Source organism: Capra hircus, chromosome 4 (genome assembly GCF_001704415.2).
Source record: "Capra hircus breed San Clemente chromosome 4, ASM170441v1, whole genome shotgun sequence".
NCBI lineage: Eukaryota > Metazoa > Chordata > Mammalia > Artiodactyla > Bovidae > Capra > Capra hircus.
The window spans coordinates 21,047,014-21,060,958 of NC_030811.1; positions in this window are offsets into that span (position 1 = coordinate 21,047,014).

Sequence of the window (13,945 nt, forward strand, 5' to 3'; positions counted from 1 at the left end):
TCCTTTATGACTCCGGCTTATTTTCACTCATCTCTCCAGTAGAAAGATGATGAACATCACAATTGCAACTTGGCTGAGTGAAGTACCAGACATTTCTGTCTCAGTTACTCTGATTTTTATTTCGTCTCTACAAATGTCTCAAGGTGGAAATAGTTGTCTAAATCTTTGGAAAAGAACTATAGAACTGGATTTTCACAGCATTGCTAGACGTCAGTAGAGTGCCAAATGGGAAAAAAATGGCTAAAAGAATGATTTTATTTCCAAACATGCAGCATTATTTTGCTGCAATCTCTCAGGTCCCAAGTAAATTTTGTGAAAAAATATTGAAACAAAATTAAAAATGCATATTTAAAATATTCTAACAGAAACTTCTATGATATTTTCTACAGTTTATAACTTACTTAATTGTTCTACAAAATCTTGTGCTGTGAAAATTGAATCCTGCTTTCTTAAAAACTATTTGATACCTACTGGACTACTGATAGGAAAAAAAGGCATAGTCTGGAAGTAAATGTGCCTGAACATAAAAAAAATTTTTTTTAATTCTTGAGTCTCTTTACTGGTATTTCAATTACTTGGAACGAGAAAGTCACACAGAACTGTGCCCTCAGTGATGGAGCAAGAGTTATCATGGTCAAGTTTATCTTTTATCCCACTTCATTCTCATCAGAATATGAAATATGTTTGCAGCATATGGGCCACTTCCATGTGTAGCATCGGGCCTGGTTCCAACAGGTGTTCAATGAATACTTGTTGAAGAGGGAGTAACATAGAAGATTAGACCAACTGATTTAGAATGACTCTCCCAAAATGCAGATCAGCCTTTCCAAAGAGATAATGTGGAACCTCAAATCCTGTTTTCCCCAACTTTTTGTTGCAATCAAACCCAGGCGAGAAATCAGAAAATATTTAAACCATGAACCCAAAGTCATTAAATGGAGTTGTTTCTCAAGGTCTTTCAGATGAATTATAAATTATTACAGTTTTGGTCTTTGTGTCTGGATTTTCTCCTCAGTAGAAATAATTTATTTTATTTTGGTACCATATTGAGCATGCAGTGAAGACAATCTCTCCCTCTCACCTCTTCCTCCAGCCCACAGATTCCATCTCTAGAGGGAATCACCATTACTAGTTTCTCATATATCCTTCTGAAGACATTCTTTCATACACACACATTTTTTTCACAAATAATAATATACCGTACACACACTTCTGGTCTCTCCTTTTTTTTTTACACACCAGGACATGATGGACATGGCTCCACACCAGTATATACGCATGTGTATCATTACTTAATATGACTATACAGAATCCCACCATATGAATATACTATAATTTCTTTAGCCTGTCTACTATCATTGGACAATTAAAACTTTTATAAACAATTACAAGCTATTATAAACAATGCTGAGAAGAAAATATCTAACATACAGACAACTGGTATTTCAGAGGGAAGTAGCATTTGGTAAACACTGAGAAAGAAAGCACTTTGAAACCCTTTGGCTGTGCTGTTTGCTTAGTCGCTCAGTCCTGTCCAACTCTTTGCAACCCCATGGACTGTAGCCCACCAGGCATCTCTGTCCATGGGGATTCTCCAGGCAAGAATACTGGAGTGGGTTGCCATCCCTCCTCTAGGGGATCTTCCCAACCTAAGGATCAGGTCTCCCACATTGCAGGTGGATTGTTTACTGTCTGAGCCACTGGAGAAGCCCTTGAAACCCTTTTAGGGGTACTCATTTTGAAAATTTTTAAAAGGAAAATATTTTAAATCTTTAATAATGTAGGAGGACAGTGAGTATAATAGAATTAGAGGCTTGTAACACGACTGAGAGACTGAACTGAACTGAACTGAACTGAACACGCAAAGGAAAACTTGAGTTTTGGGAACGGACGTTCTCTTTATGAGTACGTTGATTTAAGAGTTAAGTTGTTTGGATAGCAGCACAAGGTGGTTGAAGAGAAATAACTTTAGCTACATGTGCACAGATTTTTCCACTGTACAAAAGCCTTCTTTTACATAAATACAGAGCTTTCATTTATTATTATTATTATTGGCTGTGCTGGGTATGCGCTGTGGCACAGAGGCTTCTCTAGCTGTGGTTTACAAAAGCCTTAGAGCTGGAAAAGGTATAGAACATGGGAGTTACAAGTTTGAAATGATTAAAGCTGAGAGAAGAGTCCTAGTCACAAAAACAGAGTAGAACAGTATAGTTCAGTTGCTCAGTCATGTCCGACTCTTCGCAACCCCATGAATCGCAGCACGCCAGGCCTCCCTGTCCATCACCAACTCCCAGAGTTCACTCAAACTCAAGTCCATCGAGTCGGTGATGCCATCCAGCCATCTCATCCTCTGTCATCCCCCTTCTCCTCCTGCCCCCAACCCCTCCCAGCATCAGAGAATTTTCCAATGAGTCAACTCTTCGCAGGAGGTGGCCAAAGTACTGGAGTTTCAACTTGAGCATCATTCCTTCCAAAGAAACCCAGGACTGATCTCCTTTAGAATGGACTGGTTGGATCTCTTTGCAGTCCAGGGGACTCTCAAGAGTCTTCTCCAACACCACAGTTCAAAAGCATCAATTCTTCGGCGCTCAGCTTTCTTCACAGTCCAACTCTCACATCCATACATGACCACTGGAAAAACCATAGCCTTGACCAGACGGACCTTAGTCGGCAAAGTAATGTCTCTGCTTTTAAATATGCTGCCTAGGTTGGTCATAACTTTCCCTCCAAGGAGTAAGCGTCTTTTAATTTCATGGCTGCAATCACCATCTGCAGTGATTTTGGAGCCCAAAAAATGAAGTCTGACACTGTTTCTACTGTTTCCCCATCTATTTCCCATGAAGTGATCGGACCAGATGCCATGATCTTCGTTTGCTGAATGTTGAGCTTTCAGCCAACTTTCCCCCTCTCCTCTTTCACTTTCATCAAGAGGCTTTTTAGTTCCTCTTCACTTTCTGCTATAAGGGTGGTGTCATTTGCATATCTGAGGTTATTGATATTTCTCCCAGGAATCTTGATTCCAGCTTGTGCTTCTTCCAGCCCAGCATTTCTCATGATGTACTCTGCATATAAGTTAAATAAGCAGGGTGACAATATACAGCCTTGACGTACTCCTTTTCCTATTTGGAATAAACAGGTTCAAATAGTGTTGCAGATAAACATGGCAAAGAAAAAGACAGAGAACAAGGGCAAGGGGGTTAAAATGGAACTACAGGCTAGTCTCAAGTTGAAAAGAAAGGATAATATCCAAAGGATGGCTCTGCAATGATCAGTCCAAGCAGGGTCAGCATGAAATGCATGGAAGCATCCTGGCTAACAGGATTTTACACCTCCACAACCAGTCCTGATCCTTTCAACTTGGAAGAGTATCAGCCAGGGGGAACCAGGGAAACAAAGCAAAAATGCCAATTAATATGCCAATGAGTTTTGCCTGAGTATCTGGACAGCTAGAGACCATGCATGTGAGAGGCTAGGTCTCTAGGCTCTGCAGGCTCTTTCTGGGACTCTGAGCAATGCAAGGAGGCAGACTGAGTTAGACTGACCTGTGGCAGCATGCAACAGAGGCAACAGGGCCATTTAAGCCGTGAGAACAGTGGTGATAGAAGTGGAGGCTGTGACATTTATGCTCTTAACCAGATTGCTACAGCTGCCAACCCCCAGGTTCCTGCCTGTTTTCCAAGCCTGGTTCTCCATTTCTAAGCCAACTGAGTGAGTCATCCAATGTCCTTCTAGTACATTTATTTCCCACTTTTGTTAGCCAGGCCCCATCGCTGTTCTTTGTCTTCAAGAACCCCAACTGATACAGTGAACATACAGTGATTGGGGCCAGCGTCCAACAGAAAAAAAGAGAAGAGCAGAGATCCCGAGAACTGGGTTCAAAATGGGAAAACCTCTTACACTGGCCTGTAGACTTGGTCTCATCATGTGAGGCCATGAAAGTAAAAGGCAGGGCAAGGTACATAAAGGCTGAACTGGTATGTTGGGATTAGATAACCCTCCTTTCTTCCAGTGGTGCTTCCCTTGTGGCTCAGCTAATAAAGAATATGCCTGCAATGTGGGAGACCAGGGTTTGATCCCTGGGTTGGGAAGATCCTCTGGAGAAGGGAAAGGCTACCCACTCCAGTATTCTGGTCTGGAGAATCCATGTATAGTCCATGAGGTCGCAAAAAGTCAGACACGACTGAGCGATTTTCACTTCACTTCACTTCTCTTCCAATGAGATTATCAGGATTATTGGAGGAGAAATGTCTGAATGCTTTTCTCCCCAGCAAGTAGGAACTGGTTGCACGTAAGAAAGGGAAAGGACAGAGAATCAAGAGGAAACTGATTAAGATAGCCAAGGCAAAACTGCAGATTTCAAATCCAGTTGTTCAAAGGGAGCTTGGTGGAAAGAGGCAAAGGCTCTATAACTTGGGAACAGTAAGGCACCATGAGCAGGTTGCGTGGTTCTTTGTAATACTAGCACAGAGGGAGTTGAGGCCTTGAGCTCATTTGCTTTGCTCACTCAAAGGTGCCTGGTACACTGTAGGTCCTCAATAAGCATGTGTTGAATGAATGAAAGAATCGTTAAAATCAGACACCTGCCAGTGACAGATTTAATCTTCTTGGGCTCCAAAATCACTGTAGATGGTGACTTCACCCATGAAATTAAAAGACACTTGCTCATTGGAAGAAAAGCTATGACAAACCTAGACAGCATATTAAAAAGCAGAAACATCACTTTGCCCACAAAAATCTGTATAGTCAAAACTATGGTTTTTCCAGTAGTCATGTATGGATGTGAGTTGGATCATAAAGAAGGCTAAGCGCCAAAGAATTGATGGTTTTGAATTGTGATGCTGGAAAAGATTTTGAGAGTCCCTTGGACTCCAAGGAGATCAAACCCATCAATCCTAAAGGAAATCAACCCTGAATATTCATTGGAAGGATAGATGCTGCACCTGAAGCTCCAATACTTTGGCCACCTGATGTGAAGAGCCGACTCATTGGAAAAGACCATAATGCTGGGAAAGATTGAGGGCAAGAAAAGAAGGGAGGTGACAGAGGATGAGATGGCTGGATGGCATTATTGATTCAATGGATATGAGTTTGAGCAAATTCTGGGAGATAGTGAAGGACAGGGAAGCCTGGTGTGCTGCAGTTCATAGGGTTGCAAAGAGTCACATACAACTTAGTGACTGAACAGCAACAGTGCCACCATTAGTTGGTACTTCATCGGGCACCTCATGTAGGTAGGATGGGATCATATTTGGAGTTTCATTCTAGACCTGTCTGACTCCAAAGTTCAGATTCTTAGTCATTGGGATATACTGTTTACTTCCTGGACTCCAGTAGCATAATTGCTCAGGGTTCTGCCTCCTGTCAAGTCATGTGAAGGCGCCCATCATGACTGCTGGTGCTCACTAAACTGTCACTTGTCCTAGTCATGATCGCCTCCCTCTCTGTGCATTGTCATGGAAGATATGCTGGATTTTTCAGGGTGCCAAAGCTCCTCTGAGTTCTGGGCAAATGTGCTTTGGATGTCATGCTTCTGAATGAGTATCAGTGATGTGAAGCTCGTATATCAATGTCACACAGAGACTGTAGGGACATTGCTCTTTCAGAGTTGACTCATGGCTCATGTTTCCGTCTCTTCCTAGTACATACACCTGCATTACCCAGATATGAGTTTATGGAGGGGGCTGAATTGTGATGCAGATCTGAGTAACACACATGAGTCAGTATCATCCCCTGGCCCTCCAATGACTAAGGCTTTCTTACAGTCCTTTATGCCAGGCTCTTTCCTGGAGACTCATGTCTCTCAGGAGATTCTTTGGGATCTTCTACAGATAGAATTCTGGTGACCATCCCTCAGCCTCCCAAAGATATCAGACATATATAAATCCTATAATAATGGTAGATACAAATGAGATTCTCCCTGGGGTCCTTCCTGGACAAGGTTAGCAGTTTCAATCACACATAATAAATTCACTTTAAACTGCCATTCAAGAAAATCAACAAGGTAAAAGAAATTTTAAATCATTTCCATGTTATTTGAAAATATGTTAAAAGCAAAATGATAGTGATAGAAAGCAGGTCTGCAGCTGCTTGAGAATTGGGTAGGGGGAGAGGACTGACGGCAAAGGGGTACTGGGAAACTTACTAGGATGCAGGCACTGCCTCATATCATTCATTTATTTAGTGGCATACTAGATCTTTGTTGCAGCCTGTGGGACCTTGAGTTGCAGTGTGTAGCATCTTTTTCTTTTTATAGTCCAGCGTTCGGAATCCCTTTTTATTGTCCAGGAAATGAACCCAGGCCCCCTGCACTGGGAGTGTGGAGTCTTAACCACTGGACTACCAGGGAAATCCTTGCCCTCTATCTTGATTGTGCTGGGGGTTCTGTGATTGTCCCACCTGTTGGGTGAGCTTAGAGCCCTTCAGAAGCAAATCCAGAGGTAAGAACTTGGGTGAAAGAAGTTATGAGGGAGATGATTCCAAGAAATGCAGAAGTACAGAGGAAGCATGGAAAGTAAGACAGGGAAGAGAGAAAAAAGGACACATTAATAACCAGACCACTTGACCTGCCTCTTTAGAAACCTGTATGCAGGTCAGGGAGCAACAGTTAGAACTGGACATGGAACAACAGACTAGTTCCAAATAGGAGAAGGGGTGCATCAAGGCTGTATATTGTCACCCTGCTTATTTAACTTATATGCAGAGTACATCATGAGAAATGCTGGGCTGGAAGAAGTACAAGCTGGAACCAAGACATGGGAGAAATATCAATAACCTCAGATATGCAGATGACACCACCCTTATAGCAGAAAGTGAAGAACTAAAGACCCTCTTGATGAAAGTGAAAGAGGAGAGTGAAAAAGTTGGCTTAAAGCTCAACATTCAGAAAACGAAGATCATGGCATCCGGTCCCATCACTTCATAGCAAATAGGTGGGGAAACAGTGGAAACAGGTTCCCCATCTATATAACACAGCTGACTTTATTTTTTTGAGCTCCAAAATCACTGCAGATGGTGACTGCAGCTATGAAATTAAAAGACGCTTAATCCTTGGAACGAAGTTATGACCAACCTAGATAGCATATTAAAAAGCAGAGACATTACTTTGTCAACAAAGGTTCGTCTAGTCAAGACTATGGTTTTTCTAGTAGTCATGTATGGATGTGAGAGTTGGACTATAAAGAAAGCTGAGCGCCAACAAATTGATGCTTTTGAACTGTGGTGTTGGAGAAAACTCTTCAGAGTCCCTTGGACTGCAAGGAGATCCAACCAGCCCATCCTAAAGGATCAGTCCTGGGTGTTCATTGGAAGGACTGATGTTGAAGCTGAAACTCCAATACTTTGGCCACCTGATGCAAAGAGCTGACTCATTGGCAAAGACCCTGATGCTGGGAAAGTTGAAGGTGGAAGGAGAAGGGGATAACAGAGGATTAGATGGTTGGATGGCATCACTGACTTCATGGACATGAGTTTGAGTAAACTCCGGGAGTTGGTGTTGGACAGGGAGGCCTGGTGTGTTGTGGTTCATGGGGTCACAAAGAGTCGGACACGACTGAGTGACAGAATTAAACTGAATGATGCATCTGCTGCAGTGGGCAACTGGTGTTCAATCCTGCCTTGTTGTGACTTGAGGTATATTCCATAATCTTTCACTGTTTCTTAGACATTTTATTTTAAATATTATCTTTAGGATTAACTTAAAAGCTAAGATAATGTAAATTTCCTCCAGCAAATTTTTGTTTTCTTCAACCAAGTACCTGATGGTTCATGTAGTCAAAGGCAAGACTGGGTTACTGAGATGACCCACTGGAGGGTACCTACCCTTACTTTTTGAAATAGGAGTGTTCTGGGTCCCAGTCAAGGGTAGAAGATCTCCACATTCAGATGTGTTGAATCCCAACCCCTGTTTCTTAAACCTCAGGTGTCCATGAAGTTAGTCCATTTTTAAGCTATTCCCCTCAGATTAACAAATGCCTCCAGAGTGAAAGCAGTAGCTCTTTAGCATATTTAACAGGAGGGGGATCTTTACCTCTGGCACCTTTGTCTCTCAGATGCCCCTCATCCCCTTTATTTGGTATAAGCAAATGCCCCTTGGACAGAAATGGCTTCAGTTAATCCCAAGTTCCAAATCTTTCCCAGGTTTAAGGCCTGCCACACTGATGCTTTTTAGTAAATGCTTCTTGGTATTTATTCAACTTCTTCTCAGTTGTCTTTAGTGAAGGGATAAAGCGACTCACTTAATGAGGCCCCAAAAGCCAGGAAGTGAAGAGAGACAAATCTAGATGACCCTAGAGATTCACTCCTGTCCCTCTTGTAGTATTGTGATAGATTAGATTATTGTCCAGCAAATTTTCATTCTACCTATCCCAACTGGCACAGCGGTAAAGAATCTACCTGCCAATGCAGGAGATGCAAGAGATGTGGGTTTGATCCCTGGGTTGGGAAAATCTGGAGTAGGAAATGGCAACTCACTCCAGTATTCTTGCCTGGAGAATCAGTCCCATGGACAGAGGAGCCTGGTGGGCTACAGTCCATGGGGTCACAGAACAGACATAACTGAGCACAGCACAGCAATCTTCCTAAGAAGAGTCTACTTTCCAGGTCTTTTGATGTTGAAGCTGGCTGGGTGACTTGCTTTGACTACTGAGCTGTTACCCAATGTGCCTGCATATTTGGACTTGCCCCCCTGCATCTATCTCCCTCATTGCCATGAGAACTTTCCTCAAGAAGCTGCTGCCCCTTCAGCCTGGGCCCAGAAGAAACACACATGAAAGCAGTCTTGAGCCCAATCTGCAGAACAGCCAACTCCAACTGGACTTGCAGATGGAAGCAGAGGCACCCAGGTGAGCCCCACCCCAGCTAATTTACAGTTGTGTAAGAGACAGCAAATGATAATTCTTTTTAAGTCACTGCTTTTAGGGGATAGTTAGTACTTTTTCTGTAATAACTACTCATACAGGTATGTGAGTTATCACAACAGAAAAAAAGGCTATTATAAGAATCTGAGCTCCAGAAGCTTCTATCTTCTAACAGGTCATTCCTCAACCAGGAGATTCTCATTTTTACACAATTGCCTAGATGCTCCCCATTTTCCATTCTGTATAAGAGTCAATAGTATCTTGGGAGTTTGGTTTATCACTTGGAAAACTCTGTTACAGGGAGTATACCCCGTATATTTATGCCAGGCTTAAGCATGTGTCTCTGGGATAAATGAGGAATAATATCTGTGCTTCATCTCCAGAATGTTTTCCTCACTAAATCTTATTTGTATTTATACTATATAGCATGAGCAGTGTGTGTGGGCCTCTGTTCCTTTTGCACAATAGTGGAAAGGTTGATCAAAATCATTTTGCATGCTATTACCAAAAAGAAATCCTAACCTCTCAGTTGAACACCCATCACCCAAACTTAACAAATCGATTTTGTCACGTGGATTTTTTGCAGTTTCATATTGATTGCTGACATATAGGAATGCTCGATTCCTGTATATTGATGTGTTCAATGACCTTGCTGAATGCTCTTTAGTTTTCATTATTTGTTCATATATCCTCTTTTGAATTTTCTATGCTGACAATCATATTTGTATATAATGAGTAGGTCATTTTTCTTCCTAGTTTTCTTATATCTTTTGTTTCCTTTTTATGTCTTTTTGCATTGTCTAGGCCCTCTGGTATGATATGGGATAGTAACAATGATAGCATGACATCCTTGCCATATTTTAAAGAAAATGCTTTTAAAATTCCACTATTATGTATAATATTTGTTATAGGTTTTTAGTGGATTAAGGAAGTTCCGTTTTATTTCTGTTTTGCTAAAATATATATTTTAATAATTGACCATTGTCTTTTATTGAAAGCTTTTTCTGCATCTATTAGAATGATTACATGTATTTTCTATTTTAATCTGCTGATGTGGTAAATTATGCTGCATTTATCTCCATAACTGAAGAAATTGAATAAGAGAGGCATTATCGATTTCTTTGAATGATTGGTAAAATGAGCCTGCAAAAATATTCAGATGTGGTGTCTTTCAGCTGGGGAAACCTGATTAGTAATTCAATTTTTTCATGAGTATGTCCCTGAATAATATAATTGTTTTCACCATAAGCAAATCACACAAAGGAGAGTACAAAATGCATTTGCATCTGTTAAAAATAATAGTAACCTGAACACCTGTAGGTCTACAAGATAAAGAAATAGCATCAGTTCTTTAGAAGTTCCCTGTGTAACCCTCCAAGGTCATGTCTGTTTCTCCCTCATGTAAGGATAACCATGTCCTGAATTTTGTATAAAATATGTCCTAATTTTTCTTTGTAGTTTTAACTCTACCTATGTATCCCTGGGCAATATTATTTAATTCTGCCTATTTTTGAACTCCATATAAAATGTATCATACCGTTATATATTTATGTATGATTTTCTTCTTTTGCCCTATATTTTGTTTTCGGAATTCATCCTTTGAAATTGAAATGTGCAAACTCGGGGTCAGATTTTGTCTTTATTTTATATTTTAAAGTTTTTTCACCATGGACTTTTTGGATTAATGTTGATTTTAAATGTATAGCATCAAAATGTTATTTACCTTGCTGACTGCATCTTTGAGAGCTTGCTTAAATTCTGTGCCCAAGGCAAGATCCTCCCTCACTTTGTCCTAGTTGCAGCCCTGCCATAGTCTAAACTAATCATCTCCAGGTTGCACTTTTGCAATAGCTTCCTAACTGGTCTCTCCACTTCTATATACTCTTGCCAACCATCTTTGATCCACTCTTCACATCACTGCCCCACTGATCTTTTGAAAATACAAATTGATTATATCACTTCTCTTTTTCAAACCATTCAATTGTCTCAATCTACTTGGAACAAAATCCAAATTCCATGTAAAACCCTTTATAGACTAGATTTTACCTTCTTCCCTAACTCCATCTTCTACCATTCTGCCTTTGAAGGCCCTGACTTCACTAGTAAACTTTCCATTCCTGGAATATGCTAAATTCATTCCCACATTGGGATCTTAACACAGGCCATTCTTTAAATGGGTAGCAGTGTTAATTGCTCAGTCGTGTGCTTTTCAGACCCAGTGGACTATAGCCTGCCCGGTTTCTTGATCCAGGCAAGAATACTGGAATGGGTTGCCATTTCCTTCTTCTCTCTTCTTTAAATGGGTGATTTCTTCCAATCCTTTAAATTTCAGATTAAGTCATCTCTTTAGAGAGGCTGTCCAATATAAAGTAAATCCTCTCCTGATGTATCTATTACTCTGTTCTTTTTCCTTCTTAATACTTTGACAACAAATAAATAGAGTTTTACTTGCTTTTTAACTTATTTTCTGTCTTTCCTTTTAAACTCTAAGATCTTTGAGGGAGCTTAGTGCTTTGTTCACTTCCACATAACTCAATATTTAGCACTCAAATACCAAATAATTAAAACTAGAAAAGATAAATAAGAACAATAAAACTCCAAGCAAATGGATTTTTGGGAAGAAAAAGCCTCCATGTAAAATGGCATTAATATTCACTAATACTAAAGCAGTCTGGCCATAACAAGGGTCAAAAAGCTGATTATTTCCTTTGACCCTGTAGATCTATATTTGAGACTATATGAATATAACTTGAATTTTTTTAATTTAAAATATCCATATATTATTTGTTAAGGTTAAAAAATATGGGAAATAACCCATAATGTCTCCTGTTTTCATTCTCCTTCTCCAGCCTAGATAAATGCAGCTGTATGTTATTTCTTTGGCAGAACCCAAGCAGATAAGCATTATTAGAGATAAACCACTAAGTTAGGCAAAATACAATCAGCAGGACTTTTAAGATCACCCAACTCAGATGGGCAATGATTTCCCTGAAATGCTGTTGTGTTCTGGATGAAGCTGTTCTTCTCCCTACAGATGTTATTTCAATATTCACCATTCTCCTGGGATCAAAGGAGCCACCATCTACAAAGCCAAATAAATCAGAAAACCTGAGAGTTACTCATTGGACTGCCTCCTGGTCCATTATATCACAGTCCTGTTGTTTCCACCTCAGGAAATAGATCTTGAATTCATCACCTCTATGCTATCTTCACTGCCACCACTATCAGAACCACCATATGGATAACTGAAATATTCTCTTAATTAGTTGTTCCATTTCATTCTATAGCTTTTCTCCTATCCATTGTCCAAACAGCAGATTGATCTGTTTTTTAAATGTATAAGATTAATTCATACACATAATAGATCCATAAAGACAAAGTTGTATACTCCCTCTACCCCTTTCCAACTGAAATCCCCCAAACTAACCAGCTGCCCATTCTTTTCTCTGAGCTCTGCATAAATATAGATTGATTCTTTCTTATTTCTAAAATATGGGTAACATTATACACAATATATCATGTTATAATTTATTTATTTTTTACATAATAACATGTCATGGACATTCTTTCAGGTTGATATACAGTTCTTTCCCTTTCTCTTTTTTATATGGCTGTATATTATTCCAGAGAATGGAAGTATAGAAATTAAATTGGCAACTTCCTCAGTGACAAACATTCCATAGCATGGCCTTTTAAAAATAAAACTTTTCTTTCTCTGTGGAATAAGATCCTCATTACCTACCATGGCCTGCAAGGCTCTGGTATGATACGGCCCTTGCTTCTTTTTAATTCACCTTACACCCCCACCTTGCCTTGCTCACCATAATCCATACTGGCCTTCTAATAAGGTCCCTCCCCCTCATAATTCTTGTTTATTTTTAATTCTTAACCTGTAAAGATTTCCCCTGACTATCGTCCTCTTGCTCAAGAATGGCAACCCACTCTAGTATTCTTGTCTGGAGAATCCCATGGACAGAGGAGCCTGGTGGGCTACAGTTCATAGGGTCGCAAAGAGTCGGACATGACTGAAGTAACTGACCACACACACGTGCACACATCCTCCTCTTGCTCACTCATTTAAATTAGGTTTACCTCAAAATAATTGCATTTGCAGCAACACGGATGCAACTTAGAGATGATACTAAGTGAAATAAGTCAGCAAGAGCAGGACAAATACCATATGATATCATTTACGTATGGAATCTAGAATATGGCCCAAATGAATCTATCTACAGAGCAGAGATAGACTCACAGACATAGAGACCTATGGTTGTGGGTGGCAGCGAGGAGGGAGAGGGATGGATCGGAAGTTTGTGGTTGGTAGATACAAACTATAAAAAACAGAAAAAAAAAGTTTCCCCTCTTAAACACTCTCATAGCATCTTGTAAACACCTTCACGGTACTCATCACCAGTTATAATAATCTATAAGAAATTATATTTATATATTGTATTTATTTAAATGTCTGATTATTTCATCTCTGTCTTCTCTACTAGGTACCATGTTCTATGAGGACAGAGGCAATGTTTTGCTGTACTGTACCACCAACACCTCCTAGCACAATACTCAAAGGCAGAAAACATTTATTGAGTGAATAGATTGTATATGCTACACCAAGGAATCGATCATTGTGTGTGCTTAGTCATTCAGTTGTGTTTGGCTCTTTTTTTGTGTGACCCTACGGACTGTAGCCTGCCAGGCTCCTCTGTCCATGGAATTTTCCAGGCAAGAATACTAGAGTAGGTTGCCATTTCCTCCTCCAGGGGATCTTCCCAACCCAAGGATTGAACCCACATCTCTTGGGTCTCTCACATTGGCAGGAGGATTCTCTACCACTGAGCTACCTAGGAAGTCCTAAGGAATCACTGGGTAGTGAGGTCATAGAATTTAATGTTAATTAATTTTTTTAATGATATGAAAAAAATGTTGGATGTCTATATGGACATCCATGGATGTCTATATGAAATTAGGCATACAACACATACACATATACATATATGAAAAACTGGTAAAATACTGTAAAAGGAGCATTGGCCTGGGAGGGTTGTGACTCTGTCACTAATTAGTTGGTGACCTAGGAAATGTCACTT